The sequence below is a fragment of the Meles meles genome, chromosome 4, assembly GCF_922984935.1.
Source record: "Meles meles chromosome 4, mMelMel3.1 paternal haplotype, whole genome shotgun sequence".
Lineage (NCBI taxonomy): Eukaryota > Metazoa > Chordata > Mammalia > Carnivora > Mustelidae > Meles > Meles meles.
The window spans coordinates 44,805,170-44,828,782 of NC_060069.1; the positions used below are offsets into that span (position 1 = coordinate 44,805,170).

Consider the following 23,613-nt stretch of genomic DNA (forward strand, 5'->3'; position numbering starts at 1 on the left):
CACATATTAGTAAATTACACTGCAAAATGTGACACAGAAGGAAGAGGAGAGAAAGGACAGCTTGCAATTCCTTTTGCTTTCGGTCCGTCCTTTCTCCTCAGTAAGCCAAAGGTGAGTATTGATAGAATGTGCACATGTCAAAAAGTTAAATAGAAACAGTTCAATCAATGTTTTGCCACATTTCCACTGTTTTGATAAGAATAGAGTACATATACATGTATGACCTACAAAAGAGGAATTGTGCAATTTTGATGATTCCACACGCCAGCCCAGTGCTCTCATACTGCATGTAGGGACATCTGCGGAGGCTCAATCAGTTAAGCATCTGATTTTTGATCTTGGCTCAGATCATGATCTCAGTGCTGTGAGACTGGGCTGCATGGAGCTTGCTTAAGATTCTCTCCCTCTCCGTCTGCCCCTCCTCCACCCCCAGCAGGCTCTCTCGTGTGCGCTCTCTCTCTCTCTCTCTCTCACACACACACACAGCTCTTAAAATGCCTTTAAAATTGGCATTACACGATATAAAAATGAAACGTAAAATTCATGTTAGTAACTTAAAATGTTATTTATTCTTTACTTAGAACAACATAAAATAACACATAGAAAATATGACAAGTCGAGAAACTGTGGAAAAAAGGGAAAAGTTTTATGTTTTAGTACCTTTAACATTTTTTTCTTAGTTTCTGAACAAGGACCTCCACATTTTACTTTTCTCACCAGGTCCAGCAAATTATGCAGCCGTCTCTATCCTATTTTGCCCACTGTTCCCAGTGGGACTTCTGAGAATGATAGAACACTATTAACTTTATACCTGCGCCACAGGTACAAATTGAGTTTGTCTTAAACAGCCTAGGACATCCGGTCTTCCTAAATTTTAAAGTCCGTGATGGTCAAGAAAAAGCAAAATAGGAGTGAAGACATTCTGCTTCCTTTCTGTGGATTGTAGGAAGTTTTACAAAATTGTATCTTTTTTTTTAAGATTTTATTTATTTATTTGACAGAGAGAGAGAGATCACAAGTAGGCAGAGAAGCAGGCAGAGAGAGAGGAGGAAGCAGGCTCCCTGCGGAGCATAGAGCCCGATGCGGGGCTCGATCCCAGGACCCTGAGATCATGACCTGAGCCGAAGGCAGCGGCTTAATCCACTGAGCCACCCAGGTGCCCCAAAATTGTATCTTTTTGTTAAGGTTTTCCTTCTTAACTCTAGTTATTTAGCAAACTATCTGATGAGCTTGGGAATGGGTTGTTCTTTCCCTGTTCTTCTGTACAAAAGCGGAAGAATCTTCCTGGCTATTGATCTTAGTTTCTCCCAATCCTTGATACCTCGACTTCTAATGTGCTTTGGTTTTCTTCTGACAACCTGAAAAAATTGTGACATTCTTCTATATACATCCTTCCATCTTTATATGTGTCCTCTTAAAATCAGAGCTCATCAGCAGAAAATGCTGTTTTCTTTAGAATATCTCTTCTTTTCCTTCCTCATTACGATCATTCACAATTTTAGGCTCAGAATTTTATTTTTAGAGCCATCCTTTTTTAGCCATACTCCCTTTTGGAGGTTCTCACCATGAGATCATCTATGTTGAAAGTCTGAAGATGTACATCTGACTTGTCCTGCTTTGGTGGAATGGGCACTGTCTCCCAAACTCTCATGAGTTTCACATCAGTAATAGTCTTTTGCTGGCAGAATTAAGTCTGGAGTATCGGTTCCTCTTGCTGTGAACTGTTCCATTCAAGTGATGAGATTCTCAATCAGACCACAAAAGAATTTACTAAATGTTCTGCTTTTTTAAAAAAGGTATGGAACTTGGGGCGCCTGGGTGGCTCAGTGTTAAAGCCTGTGCCTTCAGCTCAGGTCATGATCCCGGGGTTCTAGGATCAAGCCCCACATGGGACTCTCTGCTCAGCAGGGAGCTTGCTTTCCTTCCTCTCTCTCTGCCTTCTCTCTGCCTACTTGTGATCTCTGTCTGTCAAATAAATAAATAAAATCTTAAAAAAAAAAAGATACGGAACTTATAAACTTCCACGGAATGCCTATTTTAAAAAGCCAGCATTTGTCATTGTATTTTGTTTCTGTGCTAGTTTTCCAACAAATGTGTGCAACTATCTCCCATCCAATTTAATCTTATTATGTGACTTTGACATTTCTCCCTTCAATAGTGGGATCTAGGTTCCCACCTCTTAAACCGGGCTGGCTTGTTCTGTAGAAGAAGGGATGTCATATGACTTCCAAGGATAGACCATAAAATGTGATGCAGCTTCTATCTGGTCCTCTCTGAGGATCTTCACTCTTGGTACCCAGCAGCCGTGCTGTGAGAAAGACCACCTAGATCATATGGAAAAACCCCATGGAAAAGTCACCTGTCTGTGTTTTGGATGACAGCCTGGGTAAAGTCACAAATCAGGTGATTAGAGCCCCCAGTCACACCCAGCTGAGGTCCTAGACATGGCAGAGCAAAGACAAGCCATCTCTGCTTTGTCCTATCTGAATTCCTGACCCACAGAAACCATGAAAGAGAATACGCAATGTTTGTTTAAGCCACAGAGTCTTGGGAGATGATTTGTAATGCAGCAATAGGGAATTCATGCAATAATTAAAAGGACAGTAAATAAGAAACAAAAAGTAAGACTAATTAAGAACGCATCATCTATATCCTTCATTTATACCCTATACTGATCAGTCCTTGGTTTACTGTCATTCTAAAAAGCCATCCCTATAATTTAGGTCCAATTCCTATTCAGGTGGAAGTGAGGCTATGATTGTATTAGGCCCCAGTTATCAGGCAGAGATTTCATTCCTTTTTCTAAACCATACTTTTGTATGATATTTGATCTTGGTTATTAAAGTAATTATATCATCCCTGCTTAGTATACTTTGTGAATTTCAGAAAAACAAAATTAAAACATCTCTCACATACTTCTCTAGCTGATTAACATAACACAATTTTATCTAATCTCAGGCCCCCTACTGGAAAATGTTCCCTCCTATTCCATTATTAAGTCAGAGATCATTTGTTTGGAATGAACAGAACCCATTCAAGCTGGCTTAAGCAAAAAAGAAAATTGATTAGAAATAGAGGGATCTAAGGGAACACAAAGGCAAGAAGTGTGGCCAGGTTTCATAAGGGTGGAGGCCCAAAACTGCAAAGCTGATGACAATTAGTCTTGTTTGTCTCTCTAAATCTTTCTCTCTAGAGCCATATTGTCCTTTACACCTGACTCTGTAGGGGCATATCCTACAGAGAGGCAATCCTCCCTCTCTCTTTCTCTCTTATTCCCTCCATTGTTCCAGAAAGCAGTTTGGCATATGGCTAAGGACAATATGTAGAGTCAAAATGCCTAGATTCAAATATTAGCCCCACCATTTAATTGCTCATACCTTGGGCAAGTTCCTTAAGTGTCTTTAGCTTCCTCATTTACAAGGTATGGTTGAAGGTAATTGTGTACTCACCTCATAGGATTGTTGTGAGATTAAATGAATCAATATACAGAAAGTTCTTTGAACAATGTCTGGCACTTTGCAAGTGTTTGCTTTCATAATTATCTTTCTCTGCTCACTTAACCACATCCAAACATGGGTGCCCCAATCCCAGCTTCATATCCTGGTCAGTTCAAGTGGCAGGCAGAAACTTACAATGTTTCCGAGACCCAGATCCACATGCCCCGGAGAGAGCATCTGATTGGTCCAGCTGTCTACACATGGTCAAATCAGCAGTGGCAGAAGGCAAGGGAGTGGGTAGTGAAGGGTCTTAGCAGGGAGTAGATTCTCTGAGAAGGGGATAGGGGCTGGTTCTCAGGAGAGGGTCTGCTTGCCAGTACTCCCATATATGGGCCTACCTTCGTTTTATTGCTCTTGGCTTTATTGCACTTCACAAACACTGCGGTTTTTTGTTTTTGTTTGTTTGTTTGTTTTTTAATTGAAGGATTAAGGCAAGATTGTATGGAGCAAGTCTATTGGCACCGTTTTTCCAACAACATTTCCCCACTTTGTGTCTCTATGTCACATTTTGGTAATTCTTGCAAGATTTTGAACTTTTTCATTATTATTATATTCATCATGGTCATCTATGTTCAGTGACTGACTTGCTGAAAGCTCAGATAATAGTTAGCATTTTTTAGCAATTAAGTATTTTTAATTAAGGTATTTACATTTTTTAAAGACATAATGTTATCACACACCAAATAAACTACAGTGTAATGTAGACACAACTTTTACATGCACCAGGAAACCCCAAAATTCCATTTGACCCGCTTTACTGTGATATTTGCTTCATGGTGACAACCTGGAATGGAACCCACAATATCTCCAAGGTATGCCTGTGTGTAACCACCTACGTTTCCAATGTGCCAACTCTGGCAATTTGAGCCTCAGCTCTAGCTCCCTGCTCAGCAGGGTTGGCTCCTATTATTGACTGATCCAAATGGTATAAAGAAGGCAGCTTCCTTGGACCAACTTGCATTCTTCCCTCTCCCACATATCTAGCTCTCCTCCTTCCACTTGGCATGGAGGGCTCTAGTCCCCTGAGAAACCAAAATACAAACATCTCCTCCTACTAGAAGATAGATTTTACAAATCCTGACCTAGATTTCCCACTCTGAAGTCATAGTGAATTTTCCTTCTCACAGAACAAAAAGGAAGAATTAGATCCCTCCCATCTGGTATTGTGAGTTTAAGCTATTAAGCATGTGGTGGCTATTTGCTGATTGAAGCTCCCACTGGTAATGGAAATTTTGAGAAATAATACTTAAGATTATTGATCTCACCATAGAGGAAAAGAAGATTAAGTGGAATGTTGACCAGAAAGCTAAGGGGTCTAGTAAAAGCATAATGAGATTTAAGGCATACTGTTCAAGTCTCCTCTCATTTCTATATATCATTCTAATCTCCATTAGGATTGGTCATTTGGGGCAAAATGCTCTGAAACTGAATATTTTAAATACTAATCTTCAGAAATACTTGAATGTCACAGACAAATCAATAGCACTTTAAATCATGGAGCAGAGCGAATGAGCCGTCCTCCCTGGGAGGGGCAATGGCCGCCTCCGCCTACCCTGTGCCAGGCCAGCCTCCAAACTGGTATGAGCTGACCTTTTCCCTGCTTTCGCTTTTCTCTTTTTGTGAAGTCTGAACCCTTAGGTCGCAGCAGCTGATACTGTTGTAGGGTGTTATTGTTAGACCTTCTTCGTGCCTGAGATTTGTACTTTCTTAAGAGGACCCTTTCAGAGAAAACAAGAGGTTATTTTAGGTGGAAATGACCCATGGCTGATTATTGGCTCTGTTAAATGACCAATTTGAAAGGAGGTGTAATGTTCCCATCCACTCTAAATGAGAAGATTGCTCATGACTTACGGTCCATATTCTCTACACCCAACACCGCCATTTCCTCTCCTCTGATTCATTCTTTAATGAATGGATGGCTTCCCCCAATTTTTTTTTTCTTCATGGCAACTGCTCTCTGGGCAAAGCTTATTTGCAGTTTGAGCCAAAGAAGTAACTTTTGAAAAACTCTACCCACTTCAACTAGAAACAGACAGAACTCTCTCAATCCAATCTAACAGAAGCTTAGAAGAAAACAAGGTAAGTTTGACCTGTTACTAAATCATTGCTAAATAGTTAAACTGCGGGTGTCAAGAATAACACATATAAACGCTCCAGGGCATGTGGAGACGATTAATATAATTTACTCCAATAATAATTACGGGGTCATTTATACTCAATTCAGAGGTCCACAAGAACTATTATATATGTTGCTGAACTTCCCTGACCAGCTCCACCAAAGAGGCCCCCCAACTTCTCGTTAGCCCATCACTGTCTTTCATTTTTTGTGTAGCACTTCCTGCTCTCTGAGATTTTTTAATAGTTCTTGTTCGTAGTTTGCTTTTTTCCACATATTTAATGCCTACGTTCTCTTTTAGAATGTAGGGAGAGCAGAGCCCTTTTCTGTTTCCCTCTCTCCATTGTGTTCTCAATGTCCAGAATAAAGCCTAACATACACAGTCGGCTCGGTAAATATTTGTTGCATGAATGCACCCCCAACTGCCCGTGGCCTCCCAGCCTCACCACCAAGGCCTAAAGAATGTATCATCCACCTTCCCAGCACCATCTTGCTGTGGACCCTGCTGGCTCTTCACTGTCCATGTCTTGGGGGCCCTAACTGTAGCTTTTCCGGCTGCTGGCCCTGGTGAGGGTGGCGAACTGATCCGTTTGCTGGGGGAAAAGAGAGGAAACTTCTGGAAGCATTCCCTAGGCTACCTCCACCTTTAAGGCCGTTTTGTCCCCGTGGAGAGAGTCATGTGCCGTGGAGGGGCTCGTAAGTTCCCTAGTCCCCTGGGGAAGTTGAGATGGTAGCTGAGGTACAAGCAAGCGGGCCTGACAGGGGGCTCCGTGATAAGGAATGGAGTGAGTCCACATCAGCAGCTTGGGGGTTGATGGTGGAGGAGGCTGAGACTCAGGGTTGCAGGCCAGCAAGGGAGGCACCCCAGGCCCTGACTGAACCACAAGGTCCCCTGTGGAAACCAGACACCAGTCAGACACCTGGCCTGCTACAGGAGCCCATAAGGGCCCAGAGACAAGCATGTGACAAGCAAGAGCTCTAAGGTCATTCCCCATACACCCCGCCACCCACCCAGGGCTGGGATGATGGAAGGGGAAAGGAATCAGAACTTCAAAGCTTTCACCCCAACGGGTCTCTCAAAACTGGAATAGACTGTGAAATGGTTGATTGGCAAGTCACCATTAACTCTACATCCATTCCCCAACAGGGACAGGAGTCAGGAGAAAGATTAGATCAGTCACCAAAAAAAAAAAAAAAAAAAAAAAAAAACAAACCACCCTGCATTTTCTCGTCATCTCTGAGGAGAAAGCTTCATAAAGATATCTATGTTCTAGTGTTAAAACCACCAATGACACCAGAAAGTTTGGGTGTCTTTAGAATCCTTTTAAAAATTGGTATCTAGCAAATGGATGTGGTTCCAAGGTAACACCAAGCTTGAAAGAGTATTTCAGTCTAGGTCATTCTATTAAGAACATGGGACATCTCCTTGCTTGGCTTGTACAGAGCCAACAGTAGGGTCCCTGTGGGTGCTAAGATATGTCGCCTCAGGGCTGTCTTCCAGCCCCCTACACTTCCCTGTAGATTGTAGCGAGATGGGTTCCTGAGAGAAAAGGAAGGCAAGGTGGCATGGAAGGGAGAAAGCGCCAACAGAAGAGCAAGTTGATGTGCGTTCCCATTTATCACGGCACAGTCCTCTGCTTTTTCCTCCTGCTGATTCCTGCCCTCTGCTCTCTACACCACTGTGTCTAGGGAAACAAGCGTACTTGTGAGCAACCCTGTAATCGAGTGTTGATAGCTTAGGTAAAGAGTTTCAGTCAGACCCTCCCCTAACCCCAACCTGCCTCCTGGTCCCCATTCTACAGGAGAAAGCATTGCAAGAGGTAGCAGGGGATGGGACCTATCTGCAAGTCGCTGTCCATTATGCATGTGTCCCCTCTGTGAGCTATGGAAGGCCACGTCTCTGCAGTGTATCTATCTCAGTGGTTGTCCCCAGGTTCGGTGAATGAGGGATGCATGAAAGGATGCATGAGTAAGTCTGTAGCAGAGACAGTTGCCTGAAGCTCTTCAAAGACTGGGGAAAGGTCCAAAGGCCTATCAGTCTGCCATAGAGGAGATTTCTTGGTCCCTGTCTTCTCCTCACCTAAGAAGCAGGTGTGGGGTAGCCTGAGACTCTGGCATGATAGTGAGAGCTCTGGCGCACCCCAGATTGCTCCTGATGAAGAGGAGCCTCAAGAATCTGGGGTAAGTCTAGGTCAAGGTAAGTGCCTTCAAAGCGCATTCAGCTTCCACTTACCCAGCAGGAACCCTGGGGAGGGGGTGGGAGGTGGGACTGCAGAGATGGTTGGGAAAGGTGGGACGCACCCTGCATGCCTGAACAGTCATTTCAAGGAGGGAGGCTAGAGGGGGGAAGGGAATTCCTTGAGGAAAGCATATGAGAAGGAGCAGGAAAAAGAGGTGAGAGATGGAGAGAGTCCTCAGAAAGGGGCTGGAGGCTAGAGAGGCAGGAGGACATGGCAGAGAGTTGGGGCTCTCTCATCCCACAGTTATGGTCATAGTGGTTTGAGGCTGGGAGTCACAGCTGATGTCAGAAGAGAAAAGGTTCTATATCTTGGAAATGCCAAGGAATACTGAACACTTTGTAAACTCCTAGACATCAGGAGCCGGGAGGCTTCAAGTCTCCAACATCCCCCTTTATTTTAACAAGAAAACTGAGGCCTTGAGAGATCAAGCCGGTAGAGCCGGGACACACAGACCAATAGCCAAGGGCATGGCCAGGGTTGAGGCTCCCTGTGTGGGGCTCCTTGATTCTTATGCAGCTCCTCTGAACCCCCAAGAAGAGACAGTTTGACCGAGGAGTTAGCCAGAGTATAGAAGGACAAGAAAGATAAAAAAAAAAAAAAAAGTTTGCTGAATAATAATAGATATCATTCAGTGAACAGTATTTAATCCTGATAAAGCTTTGGGAGGAATTGGCAAACCACTGAGCCTTTCTTATTAGAATGGAACTACTGATGAAAGAATTTAATTGAGGCCAATGCCCTTCCCCATAAGAGCCCAGAGCAGCCATGAAAATCCAATGAAGCTCCTCTGAGATGCCAGCAACGCTTACCTGTGCCTCCCCAAACCCCCTCTCAGCCCCCCAGAAAACACAAAATCTCCTCAAGATGACCCCAAGGGCAGAGGAAATGTGTTGCAGATGAAGGATACATTACATTTCGTGGGGGGGGGGGGGGGGTTGTTTGCCTTTGGGAGAAGGGCATCCTTGAAATGGTCAACCAATAGAAGAAGTGCGAGGCCTGATACAGACCCCACGTAAGAGCTCCTGTTGTTGAGGACCACGGGTCTAGCTCCCCCTCCCCGAGGGCCCAATGAGACACGGTGGCAACAATATCAATTCTCTGCCCAGGGTCTTCATGACTCAAGAAAGATGTGGGGAGAGAGCATTCTCTATGGGTTGTTGGACCCCAAGATTAAAGATTGTGCTGACCAATCTGAAAGTAGGTGGGTCAGGTTCAGAGAGGGAAGAGGTGCTGCCGTCAGAGGAAGCTCATTGACGTGTCGCTCTCTGTGGCGGGGAAGTTGAAGGTCACCTAGAATCCACTGTGGGGTAAGTGGAGGAGGAAAGCCAGCCAGAAGTGAGTACAGCAACGCAAAGGGACCTTACAGGCATAGGGCTGGGGGTGGGAGTGGGGAAGAAGGGAGAAAAAGAATGCACCTATGTCACAGAACCATTTACGTAAAATAAACACACATCACAGGAAACTGGTAAAAAAGATGCAGAGTAAATCCATAATTGCCTACAGGGGAAGGAGAATGGACGGGGTGCCCAGGGAGGGTCGGGGGAAGGAAATGAATAACTAACATGAGAGCAGGGCCTTGCACAGACTAAAGAGGACAGTGTGCTTCTGCTCTGTAGGTCCAAAGTCATAGGAGTGGGGCTGGCATTCAAGCAGGCCCTCCACAGGAAGACCGAAGGCTTTCCTTGTGGTTTTAAGAAAAAGCTCCATAATACTAGTTCTCTAGGTATTCTACTCCTACTCTCTGGAGTCCCCCTAAAACGTCAGGAAAGAAATCTACATGTGCCTGACGTGTGATCTTATGAAGGCTGATGGGCCAGTGGGTCAGGAAAAGAGGGGCCCCTTCTATTTGCTTGCCTCTTGGATGGCATAGCCTACATAGGGAACTTTGGCTCCGAATTCCAGGTGTCTTTGGGGATGCACGAGGGTGCCCCACAAAGAGATAACAGCAATAGAAAGAAGTGCTGTCGTCCACAAGAAAGGAGGCATGCCTAAGACACCGATAGAACATTCTAATTTTCTCCGAAACAAGTGTTGTGCTCTCAGAAGGGAGTGACCCCCAGCAAACTCTTAGGGTACATATTATTGTCAATTTGCAGATAAGTAAACTGAAGCTAAGAAAGGTTAGGCAGTTTGCTCGCGATCACACAGGTAATAAGTGTCAGAGGCAGGATTTTTTTTGGGAAGATTTATTTATTTATTTGAAAGAGAGGGTGTGGGGGAGGGGGCAGAGGGAGAGGGAGACAGAGAATCTCAAGCAGACTCTGCTGAGTGTGGAGCCCTCTGTGGGGCTCGATCTTACCACCCTGAGATCATGACCTGAGCTAAAATCAAGACTCTCTTAACCAACGGAGCCACCCAGGTGCCCCAGCAGAGGCAGGATTTAAATCTAGGTGTATGTGATGCCAAAACCTTACCCAGATCTTAACCTCCATGTTAACAGAGCCTCCAGTGTAAATCTTTGGGCTGCACACAAGCGCGCACACGCACGCACACACACACACACACACACAGGCATGTCACCAAAGTTACAGGTTGCAAAACAAATTCATACTCTGGTTGCTTCCAACCTGGGTTGTCATGGGCACCGTGAAAAGAGGTATGTCTCAGGGGCAGACAAGGATAGATGGGATGATCGCAGAGTTCCTTGGGCAAAACCAATGAGAACGGCAAGGAGGAGACAGGGGTAGGCGGTGGAGCGGAGGGGAGAAAACGGGGAGGCTTTCCCCAGTGTGGAACATGGCTTCAGAAACAACCACTCACATCAGATCAGAGAAGTGCTTTGCCGCAGACATGGAATTGTGTGCAATTCCATCCGGGGCCAAGAGAAGAGATTTATTAAAAAAAAAAAAAAAAAAGAGTGTCATCTGAGCGGTCCTCATGCATGAGCTCTTACCTGAAGTTCCCCTCACCGCAGACAATGGTGGCAGTAAGAGAATTTCAGGGTCTGCAGGAATCTTTAGAATCATGGCACCTACCTCCTTGGTAGGTGGTAAGAGGACAGGACAGGACAAGAACCTGGGCCTCTGGCTCGCAGGCAGTTGCTTGCCACTGTGCCGCCATCACTGACCTCCCGTCATTTTGGAGGGACAACCCCCGCTGGCTCCCCACAGACCCTGCTGCTTCCTCTCTGCCCGTGTCTTGCCAGCTGATTCATTCTTTCCAGCTGCCTCTCGGGAGCAGGGTGAGAGGCAGTGAGGCCAAGACATGCCTTCCAGGATTGGAGGGCAAGCGCTCGGGGGTGAAATTCTGGACGGATGAGCAGTTGGGCTCTAGCGGACTTCCCTCCACGCCCCTTACTTTCCAGGCTCTTCTTCAAGCATCCCTGCCTGACCCTTCTGAGCAGCCGGCCCACTCTTTCTTTTTGAAGCCCTGGGGTAGCGGGGCATGACCTTAATTCTTCAAATCCCGTTCTGTGTGTTTTTCCGAGTCAAACCCAGGCCCTGACGCAAGCACAGCAGGACGTCCCTCCGCGGGGGCATCTGAGCCTGTCACAGCAGATTTTCTTTCTTGCCACCAAAGCGAGAGACACTCCCAGAACACAAAGGACCCTGAGGATCCTGTCTCCTTGGGGGATTTAATTATTGCCATTAGTGGCTCTCCTCTTCAGTAATGGCATCTTTGCCTCCCTGCTTCTGGAGCAGAGGGTCACAGATTTTCAGCTCTGACCCAGGTGGGGCGGGAGATGGTCCCCCAGGGGCGCACAGCGGGAGGTGAGCGGCCACCTACGTGGTGTCAGAGGCTCCAGGCCCCCAAACACAGCCCCCATTCACTAGCTGACCTCTGAGGCCTACCATCAGAGTTTTATTTATTTAGCTTCTGGGATTTACGGATCAGTCAAAATTCAAATATTCCTGGAGGGGACGATAGCTGTGACCAGCCGCTTGCCACTTAGTAGCATTTTTTTGCAGGTCACATTCCAAAAGCATTTTTTAGAGTGAGAGCAAAAGCCAGATGGCCTAGGAAGGGAAGACAGTGGAGGGAGAGAAGGGCTCACGACTTAGAGGGGAGGGAAGGGCCCAGCAGGAGGCTGGGGCACGGAAGGCAGCCAGCCTGCCTCACCAGCTGACCTAGGGCAGGAGGTTCCCTGCGGCCCCAGCAAGAGCAGCAGCCATCTGGATCCTGTTAGACCACCGGGGCCCCAGACTTACTGAATCGGAAACTCTGGGGGTGGGACCCAGAGTCTCTAGTTGAACAAGCACACAGGTGGCTCTGATGCATCATCAAGTTTGAGAGCCACTGGCTTGCTATGTCCGTTCTATGTGGTAAGACTGTCCCTATATCCCACTGTCCTTCTCTGACTTGCCTTCTCCTGTGCCCTACAGTGAGCCATGAGAAACCACCACTGTGTGTGGCCAGGAGACTGCTTGGCACCCTGTAAATCTCCATAGCCATGGGAGGTGGGATGGTAACAGAGAGCAGGACAGTTTTTGGCCCAAAGGGCAAAGAGCAAAGGGCTTGGGTCAAGCGGGGTGAAGGGGAGTGATCAGCTGAAGGAGGGTTTCTAGGGTGGCCACCTAGGCATCCAAGAAACACGAGCAGGGATGTTGAGTGAAGAGGCAGAAATGTAGACAGAAAACCAGCTGCAGATGGCTTAAGCCCAGACTGAGGCCTCGTAGTGTGTGGGTTCTGGGCCAGGAGGTACCGCCAGGTGGGCGAGATTACAGTTTGCCTTTCTTCAGCATCTCCTCTTTTTGGGTCCATATGCTCAAGATGCAGCTCCCCGGCCAGCTGATCTCTGGTTCTCCCTTCCACCCTCCTACCCCACCCCCACCCAGGCAGTCCTTATGGCAGAGGACAAGGAGCCCCAAGCAGACACACGGAGGAGAAACCTGGATCAATCTTCTGTAAGCCGGACCTGCTGATGAGGTCCCTTCTTTGCTCTCTTTTTCTCCATAGCACTTGTCAGCATCTGAAATACTACGCTTTTTGTCTGTTTACTTCCCTAGAATGTGAGAATTTTTTTTTTTTTATTTACTTGACAGAAAGAGATCACAAGTAGGCAGAGAGGCAGGCAGAGAGAGAAAGGGAAGCAGGCCCCCTGCTGAGCAGAGAGCCCGATGCGGGACTCGATCCCAGGACCCTGAGATCATGACCTGAGCTGAAGGCAGTGGCTTAACCCACTAAACCACCCAGGTGCCCCGAGAATTTTTTTTTAACTGAATTATTTACTGCTCAATCCCCAGGGCCTGGCACACCGTAGTCATTCAATAAATATTTGCTGGAAAAAAATGGATAAATCTCAAATGTGTGCAAATCCTGAAGTTTACTCAGTGATCTATCAATATTTGTTTCCAATATAAAAGTGGTTACTCAGATTCTTGAGTAAAAATCATGTCTTCCACAAAGCTGGGGCTTCAGACGCCTACAGGCCCTGCAGCTCCAGGCTCAACCCCGGAGGGAAGCTTCATGTATGATCAGACAACAGTATGAGAGAGGTTGAGGCTGGGAGGGTCAGGGGCTCTGTGTGAAGGCTTTACCAAGACGTATTATGTCTCCATGCCTCTGGCAGATCAGTGTTTCTGGGAGGTACAAGGGCAGGAAGGTTATAACCAAGTGACAAGACAATGTACACAAACTGTCCAGTGCCTGGCAGACAGAGGGCCCCCAAGAAGGTTAGCAAGATCTCTCTTTGCCTTTGAACTCCAGTGAAATCTTGATGAAGAAGACATTCAGGGAACAGTCCTCGTAAGACCTCAGGGACAGGGACTCCGTTCCTTTGTTTCCCTAGTACTTGGCACAGTATGTGTCTAGAAGGCCCTAAAGGAATGCTTGATGAATGAAAAATATTGTTTCCATTGATTTTTCTGGATATTACATTATATTTCAGGCATTGTGGCTGAAAATCATCCTAACATGTATTCAGCAACATTTCTACATTAGCAAGCGGAGTACGGAACTTCCTCGAATCTTCCTACAGGGATACAGAATCTTCAAAGTGGTCATCAGCAAGTACCTGATCCCTGACCACATGTTCTTGTGGGAGGCCATGGGGGGAATGATGCAAAAGGGTCACGAGATTGAATTTTTTAACCCCCCAAAACCATGGGGAATTGAAGGAATTCCCTGATGTCTTTTCCCTTGAATTTCAGGGTTAGAGCTTTCAAGGGACTAAGATCATCTAGCACCAATAGCCTAGCTTGACAAACAGAGAAACCGAGGCCCAGAGAGAAGAACAGGTTTCCTGAGGGTACCCAGTATGTAAATAGCACGGTCAGAACTGGAACCTTGTTCTCTTGACCCCCGGGTTCAACACTCATTCCATTTTGTAGATTTGTCTCCATCTCTTAAGAGTAGAAAGGAGAGAAAAATTCAGATTAATTCATTGTCTAATTCTGTACTAAGAGAAAGATATCAGTTTGTCCATAAGGATGTTTATTGTGATTTTACTTTATATGCAGCACTGTCTTTACTGTAGGGCAGAAAGCAAGCACAAAATGTCCCTAACTCTTGTGTGGTCTTGATGATAATAGTAAGTTTCAATTTTTTGAATACATGTTATATACAAGTATTAGATACATTACATCTATTATCACAGATAATTCTCACAATAGCCTTATAAAATAGATTTCTATGTTTGGTCTCTATGGGTTGCTTATGCTTATGGGTTGCTTATGACTCAACTCAAACATCTTAGAAAAAAAGGAACTTAATTTCACACACAAATGAAAATGTCAGGGGTTGTCCAGCTCTGGCTAGACTGGATCCATGTGTTGAAACAATATCGTCAGAATCTCTTGCTCGTTCCATCTCCTCTGTGTTAGCTTTACTTTCTAGTATGTTCTTTCCCTGTGATTAAAAAAAAAAAAAAGACTTCTGGTAGCCCTGGTTCCATGAGCCTTACAGTTTATAATTTCAGAGGAAGAGTCCCCTGGTGAACATCCACATCAGCCCCCTTCTTGACCCTGACCGATCCTCTTTGGATCACGTGGGCACGTCTGCACCAATCATTAAGTCTAGGAAAAGGGGATGTTTTGATTCGCCACTCCACGTGTTGATAGGGTGCAGAGGAGAGTTTCTTTTCTCAGTGGAATGAAGGAGAGGTAATTCATAATCCCATTCTGCATAGGATGAAACTGAGACTCAAAATCAAGTAATTGCCTAAAGCTATAGAGATTAGAGGCAGAGCTGGATAAAAACTCAACATCTTGCCTCCAACGCCTATGTTGTTTTTTTTTTTTTAATTTTTCCTGAGCTTTTGTGGGTTTTGGGGGGGAGGGGAGTATTATTCACATACCTTAAAATTCACCATTTTAAAAGTGAAAATCCTGTCTTCGTCATCAGGCCAGGTGTTCTCAATTTTGGTGTGATCACTGCTCAGTTGCGAAGTATGTGGTAAGCAATTTGTTGCTATTAATGGTTGAATTACCAGAGTTATTGAATGATGTACTTTTAAAAATAGAAACCAGAATTAATTAAAGATTATCCCTCTAAGGGCGCCAGGCTGACTCAGTTGGTAGAGCATGTGACTCTTGATCTTGGGATGGTGAGTTCAAGCCCCACATTGGGAGTAGAGCTTACTTAAAAAAAAAAAAAAAAGTTTATCCTTCTGATAATGTCATCCTCATTTTTCCCCCCTGATATACTTTTTTAGACATAGCCAGCCAAACACCTGCTTAAGAGAGCGTTGTCACTCATTTTGAGTGTTTCTTAGGAGAAAATGCCACAGCGTGGAGCACTGCTCTAGCTTACCACAAACAAAGCTTTCCCCATTGTAAGACAGAATGAGTAGTACTCCAAGAAAGATACAGAGCATTCTAGGAATATTAAAAGAAATGACAAATCTGTTCAGCAACACTGCAGATTATAAGATTAAAATTAAATCAATACCATTTCAAGTTTCCAATGATGAAGTCTAGAAAAAAAATACAATAAAAAATACATCTCATTCCCTAAAGACTCCAAAACATTAAGTTTTTCGAAATTAACCTAAAAGGACATGCAAAATCTATTCAAAGAAAATTACAAGCCTCTGATAAGGAAAAAAAATTACTTGACTAAATGGAGCTTCTAGCTGGGAAGATTCTATATGGTAGATGGTACAAAAACTCATGCAATCTTGGCCATATTAATACTCTGCTTTAGAAGGAGGGCAATGATAATCCTGTTCTCCCCTGAGCTGCTCAGACCACACTCTGAGGGAAACCCAGACGAACTAGAACATGTCAGGGGCTAGGAGGGGCAGGGAGACTGGTAACTGGTCTGAAAACCATGCCATTCAAGGAACTGAGCAGGTTAATCCGGATGTTAGAGAACTGGGGGCATTTTTACTGGGTAAGAGAAGATTCAGGGGTGAGGTCAGAAGGCTGTGGCACAGAAGTATTAGACTAGCCCTGTGGGACAACAGTGATGGAAAATTATAGGCAGAGAGATGTCGACTCAATCAAAGTAGCGGTTCTGAAAGTCAGAACTGTCATTGATCTAAATTAAATAACCTTGTGAAATAGGCAGAGTGAGTGATATTATCAACAAGATGAGGAAGGGGTCCAGCCAGCAAAAAAGGTTTGTCTGTAATCACTCAGGAGAGGCATAAGGGACGGTGGATTCCCAGTGGTGGGCCTGGTGCCCCAGCACTGAGCTTAAAGAGATGCAGCAAAGCAGGTGTGAACAACCAGCAGCGAAGAAGTCACAGGAAATCTACCCATGTCAAAGCATGACGAACAGCTCTGAATATCCTGTGGCGAGAAGGCTCAGGCGACGAGCAATGATTTCCTATGGGAAAGTAATGACTTCTGACAAGAAACAGGGATCAGGAGAGCAGGAATTTTTGACAGGAGAACAATGGTTTATGACAGGAAAACAGGGATTTTCTGACAGAAAATGTTGATTTCTGACAGGATGTTAGTGGACGTCTGACAAGAGAACAAAGATTTCTGAAGAGAGTGGTGATGTCTCCTAAGACAGTGACTTTTAAAAGAAGAGTGGTCATTTCTGACACAACAGTGCTTTCTGACAGGAAAATAGTGATTGCTGATAGCAAGAGCACGGATTTCTGACAGAACATTAGTGCCCATTACACAGGAGAGTAGCGATTTCTGACAGGAGGTCTTTAACAGGAATGAAGGTGTTGATTAGGAAGGACAAAAAGCAGCAGTACAGAAGAAAGGGGAAACAACGGGGAGGGATGAATTCTCTCCAGAAAGAGCTGTTGGTCCTAGGGTCTAGTGGGAGGGTTCATCAGTAATAAGAACACGGTGGATCAGGGAAGGGTCAGACTGGGCAAAATCGGGGGTCCAATATTTCATTTAACAGAGGGGGATTGAGTGGGTTGGAGGGAAAGTATTTAACATATTTATATCAGAGAGGCGAGCATAAATGACTAGGAAATGCATTCCCACCCAGACCGTGGGTGGAAGTAGAAGAAGGGGATCTGGTTCTTTTTCAGTTCCCCAAACCCAGAAATCACAGACTTGGTTTTGGTTCAGGAGATTCTATGAAAACTTTTGTCCTCTTAATTAATTATATATTCTTGGCTGGGAGAGCAGGATAGGAGAGAAGGGGTCTCTCTAAAGGTGTGGTCCTAAAGTTATCCAGAAACCAGATCCCAGCATGCTTGGAGAGAAGTCCGTATTGTGGTAGAGAGGAACTTGAATAAAGGAGGAGGACGTATCCATAAAGGGCCTCTGATAGAAACGTTAGGCTGACAGAATCCTGCTCAGAAGGAAAAGTGATTTTCTTTGTCCCACATTCACCACTCAAGGCCCTGAGAGCTCCCAGGCTAGACCCCGAAACCCAGCAGGGTCGTTTGTAGGATCCTTTTCTGGCAAGTGGTTATGTTTACTGTGAGCAAAAGCCCAGCAGTGCACAAGCAAAGCAGATACGTCTCAGAGGGAAGGAACGCTTTTTCTCTCAGACTGAGCTCTCATTGACCCCAGCTCCAGGCACCATGTCTACCACGTGACTGGATTCCTGTGGGCACTGAGCGCTAGGAGAATTCTAATTGCGTGGATCCCCAGAACAGCTGCAGCATCCCGAGCCAGGAGCTCCAGACTCGTACTTCCGACCGGATGCCGGAGCTCAGCACAGCTCTTCACACTCAGCCCTGCAGGCCTGCGGCAGAGATAAACACACAAGGCCTCCTGCAGAGAAACCCTCCTACCCCCACAGACCCACCTTTAGCTCTCTCTGGGGGTCCCTACCACTTTCTTCCCAGACCCCAGGGCCTGGTCTTTTCTTTCCAGATGCCACCACCTCACCACCCTCTGGGGTTCCCTTCAATCCTGGATTCAGATGAGGACGGAGAATTACCCAGCTTCCCCCCACCTCCTCCCACCCCACTCTTGATGCCCCTGACTGGCCCTCAAGCCATTTTATTGCTGTGAATATCATAATAAAATTACAGATGAGAAGCAAATTGGAGACTTTTTTTTTGGTAGTCTCCATGCTCAGCATGGAGCCCAATTCGGGGCTTGAACTCACGACCCTGAGATCAAGACCCCCCCCGCCCCCCAGCTGAGATCAAGAGTCAGACTGTTAACCAACGGAGCCACCCGGGTGCCCCAAATTGGAGACTTTTTTAATCTCAAAAAAAAAAAAAAAAATGGTGATTTTTCCCAGGAGATGCTATGCTGCTGGTCCTGTCTCACTTTGAGAACCACTGTGATAGAGCTTCCCAGGCAAAGCCCTTTCCTGCATTTCTGTCTTAGAAGGCAGGTGAAATCTCTCCTTAGCAGCGTGAACCAGGAAGCTGTTGAGAGCCTCTAGGTCAGTCCTTTTCTATGAAGACTCACCATGTCTTCCTAGCTAGGTGACTCTGGACAAATTGCTTCACCTCTGAAGTCTTGGTTACCTCATCTATAAAATGGGGACAACAATGCCTATTTCACATAATTGTTGAGTGATTAACTGAAATTATCTCTATATATAAACATTATATATTATTATATAAGATATTATTATATATAATTATATGTGTGACTTATATATCATCTCTATATTTGTATCTATCTATCTATCTATAACATATCTGGCACCCGCAGGCTGAGTCTCTTTGCCCTGGCTTCTCACGGGGCAGGAGGGAAGGGGAGTTGGGAGCCGTGCCTTTGAGAGCAGGGCTGACGTGGGGAGGGTTGTGCACTTTGTGTCCGGATGAAGGCTCTGGGCTAAGCCCCTGGGTGGAGGCGGCCATACCATGGGCACTCCGCTCCAGGTCAGGTGCCCTGGGTGGGGCTTTTCTGCACAAAGGCTGTGTCTCTTTGTGCACAAAAGCACCATCAGGGCACCATAAGGGCAAGCCGCAGCAGCTGGGTGTCTGTGCCAGAACCTGGCCCACCTGCTGGGGGAAGAGAGAATGGCACTTGGAAGAGAAGCATTTACAAGAACCTGGAGGGTCAGGTTCTTCTCTCCTGCTTGTCCTGGGAGACCTTGGGGAGGGAGAGAGCAGCTGCCGTAGCTAGAGTTTCCCCTCTTCTCATCAGAATGGTCTCCCGACGTGGGGGCTAGCCTGCCTGCACTTGGGCTCTGGCAACCACTCCTCCTCCTAGCGGGGTTCCCATTGGCGTGATTTGTAGGTCTCAAACTCAGAACCTCAACCTTTATATCCTAGGGTTACAGAAGAAGCTCTTTTTTAATACCGTCACTAAAGAGCCAACAGGGATTTTTTTTTTCTTTCCCCCAGTGGGTAAAGGACTAAAGGTGGAGTTCAAGGTCCCAGCCACCCTGAAATGCAGCAGTCTCAGTATGTGGCTCCCAAGGGAAGAGGCTTCTGGGCCGGACCACCTTGACATGACCGCTCTCTGTCTTCGTGTTTGTCTCACATCGTTTGTAAGACATGAGACAAGGCAAAAGGTGGTTTTTTGGTTTGTTTTTTGGAGAGAGAGAGAGCACGAGCAGGGAGGGGCAGAAAGAGAGAAAATCTCAAGCAGGCTCCACGCCCAGCGCAGGGCTCGATCCCACCAGCCTGAGATCATGACCTGAGCTGAAATCAAGAATCAGACATTCAACTGACTAAGCCATCCAGGCACCCCCAAGACAAAAAGGTTTTAATTCATACTCTTGTCTCCCAGAGTTAATCTGTGTGTTTCCCTTTCACTCTGCTTTCTCGTGGGTACCCAAGGGTACCCCCATTCACAGTGACCAGAAAAACACACTCACAGAAACTGCAGGGCCAAGGCCCAGACACAAAGGCTGAGCATATGCTTGCAGAACCAGATTTTCTGCTCCCAAAGACCAGACAAACCTGGGCTTGGAGAAGCCGGAAGATGCAGCTGGGCCCAGACTAGAGGAGTGAAGACGCCTGAGTCCTTGAGGTGGGGGAGGGGTGGAGGAAGAAGGGAGCAGATGAGAGGGCACTCATGTGGGGCTTGGTGTAGGGCCTTATCCACCATCAGTGCGGGGAGCTTTTAAGGTCTGGAACAGCAAATGGTGGCCTTGGGAGCCAGCAGTAGGGGTGAGGCCAACATGGAAAATCCTGCCCCTGAACAGAACCAGGTAGAAATTTCTCTGTAAGTAGTAGCCATGATGGACCATACACTGCTAAGGGGGCGGGCCATGGTGGGAATGCTCTCCTCAAATGAAGGACTATTTGATGGAAGAACTGTATAGAAAAAGTGGGAGCCATTTGAGCAAAAATCCTCAATTTATCAGCACAGAACTAACTGAATTTCTCAGGTAACTAGAGTATCTTTTTCGTACTGTTTTTAGGAAGTAAAGGTATATAATAAAGAATTGAAAACAAATCAAGGATTTATTTTTTTAAACAACAAAACAGCTTCCGGGAACTCCCCTGGCCAGTCCAATCCACCCCAATTTACACTTTGATGATAGGAACAACTGATGTTCTGAAGGATGACCCTTGAATCACTAGGTCATCAAAAGAAAGTTTCAGTTCAATCAGCTGCCAGAATCCCTATTTCCTTTGCATTATGGGGAAGTAGAGCATGACTGCATTTCTAAATTAACCCCAATCTCCTCGAAATTGATTTTTCAAGAATTCTAACATCCCCTGACTAAAGGCAACACTGTACAGAAACTGAATGTATTACACATTTGGGAATGAGTTCTTTTGAGAAGAAACTCATGTGGTTGTATCCTGCGGACATTTCCCTGGAATGGTTTGTACCACGGGTCCTCAGCCTGGGGACTGGGGAGCATTCCACCCCCTCCCCCAGGGACTACTGGGCAATGTCTAGAGACATTCTGGGGCATCACAACTAGGGGATGGGAAGGGAGATGCTACTAACCTCCAGTAGGCGGATATACCAGAAACGTTGCTCAACATCCTACAATGCACAAAGCAGCTCTCCACAACAAAGAATTATTGGGCCCAAAATGTCAGTCGTGCTGAAGTTGAAGAGTCATGGCTCACCATGATACAAACAGATGTGAGGGCCGGTGGGGTAGCTTCCCCAAGGCTACTCACGGGCCCTCAGGGCCAGGCTCAGAGGCCTGCCTTGTCAGCCGTCCCTTGGGACTGGTCTCACCTTATCTAAGCTCTTAGGATGGTGCTAGGATCTAAAGCCAGGAAATTCATCTGCAGTAAACCGTAACAATCGGTGTGTCTGGCAGCTCTCTGCGGGCAGCAAACACCCTCAGTGGAGCCTGCGGTGAGACAGGAGCTTCTCCAAGGGAGCGGAGGAGGAGTCTCTAAGGTCTGAGCCTGTCTTCGTTGGGCAGGAACTGGAGGGTGCTGGGTGGAGCCCCTCCTGCTGGCTTCCCCCGGCAACCAAGTCTTCTCAGGACCAACACCCTGTTTCTTTGGATGTGTTAATGTCATCTGTAAAGTCTGACTTTGACCTGAGGCCAGAGTCTACTTAAGATGATTGCATTACTTGGCTCTGATCCCTTCGTTATGTTTACATTGTACAGTTTAATGTGGGAATTCCCTGATCTGAGAGCAGAGGGAATTATTTCGGGAAGCCAGCTCATCTCTGAGTGCCTGAGCGTTCAATGGCTAACATGGTTTGCTTTGATCTAGGACCAATATTGGTCAAAATTATTTCTATGAGGTAGCAATTAATAAAATAGAAACAATTGGAAAAGTGGTCATAATTCATAAGAGCTGTGTGCCAATATATATTTTCTCAATTAACAAATAATAAAAATATAACTATTATCATGTGGGAGTGGGTCTGGGAAGTATTTGGATGATAGAAAGCAGGACCTATCCTGGAAAAAGTTGGGAACCACTAGTTTGACACTCAGAAAGTTAATTTCCCATAATTTTGAGTTCTCGAGCAGGGAGACACAGCACTCCAAGGTTGTCTTATACCCCCTATGGAATCTGCTTACTCTGTTCCTAGGGACACACTGTGGGGAATAATTTTAACCTCTTGCATTTGCATGCTTTAAAACATTGTCACATCCATTATCTTATTGGCTCTCCTAGCCACTAGTGAGGAGGGTAGAATGGGGCCTTTCTGCTTTAGGAATGAGGTCAAGGTCTGGATCTATTGCTTGCAGGGCTGGGTCCTGGACTTCATTTTTGGACTCAGGACCCAGAGCTCTATCCCCTCCTCCTGCGTTAGTCACAGAAACTCTGGAGGGATCTGACCCACCAAACACCGAACTCCAATCCACAGTAACTGGGGGATGAAGAATTACCAGAAGTATTTACGAGCCTTGATGAACTAATCATTTCATATACTCCTGCATCCCAGTTAGTCTGTGAGAATTTCACAAAGGTAAAAAAACAAAATAAAACAACCAGAAAATAATGAACAACCCTCACCCCATGTTAAGTTGCCATGGAAACCAGGCTTACCTTAAGGTCTATATTTGGTACAATTTTCTGAAATTCCCCTTGAGGGTTTCAGGTGATTCTGGAGTTTTCTGAACCTCACTCTCTAAATCTGAAAAGTTTAAAAAAATGCTGAATGAATCAGATATTTCTGCATTATTTTATCCTTGATATTGTTCGCCTAAATCTATGAGTTGTATCAGCATCATCAAAGAAAGAACTCTCCAGAATAAATGAAAGACATTCATGTATTCATCCAGCCATTTGGTCATTCAACAAACATTGATCAAATGTTAGGGCACTGTCCTAGGCTCTGTGTAGAGTACAAGATTCAAAACAGAAAAAGTCCATTGAGCACAAACTCATGCAACGAACCTTTATAAGGAAATCAAGAACAACTACAAGAAAGTCATTATGATTGGCTTACAATTGATGCTTTAATCCACTTTCGACAAGGAGTAAGGGCTCTTTTATTGGAATGTAAAGTATGCAGACTAAGAAAATTTCCTGCAAGTGACTCAGAAATTCTCTGAATTCTAAACAAGCACTCAAATGGCTATAGTGTTTAGAGAAAACGAGTAATGGAACAGTTTACTTTCAGTTCTTTGTGATGAGCATCTAAAATCTGCAACATAAAAATTTCGAATGAGCTTCCAATGCAGCAATCTCAAGGGCAAGGGAAAAAAATCTTCATTAGATTTAATCTAGAGTCTGGTATTGACTGCTGGCCACTAAGGGACTTTCTTCTTGTCTCAAAAGTAATGTGTACCATACAATTCCATCATTCACACGGTATCTTTTCATTTGATCGAAAAGTAGCTATGTTTTACTTGTTAGGGGGAGATGAGCTTGATTTGGCAAATGGAAACCAAGGAGGTATGTCTAGAAGGATATTTTCACTGTCGCTGTTACATGGAAGATGACAAAATTAGGCAGGAAATTACAAAAACCTGATGCAAAGGAGGAAATTGCTTGTGCGGTGTACAGGTAGGGAGGGTACACCGAGGACGTGCCTGAGACAGATTGGGGGGGGCCAGGGGAGGCCCAGAAGTTATTCTGTTCTGTTTCTGAGCATCACTCCGGAAA

At 45.5% G+C, this 23,613-nt stretch overlaps 1 long non-coding RNA gene across 1 annotated transcript; it reads left to right on the top strand.

Annotated features, from left to right (window-relative positions):
* Nucleotides 1–5,149: 5,149 nt before the first annotated feature.
* LOC123940239 lies at nt 5,150–18,160 on the top strand. The gene is made up of 3 exons (XR_006818056.1): nt 5,150–5,576; nt 7,547–7,794; nt 17,726–18,160. It is a non-coding gene; the product is annotated as an uncharacterized LOC123940239 (long non-coding RNA).
* Nucleotides 18,161–23,613: the final 5,453 nt, after the last annotated feature.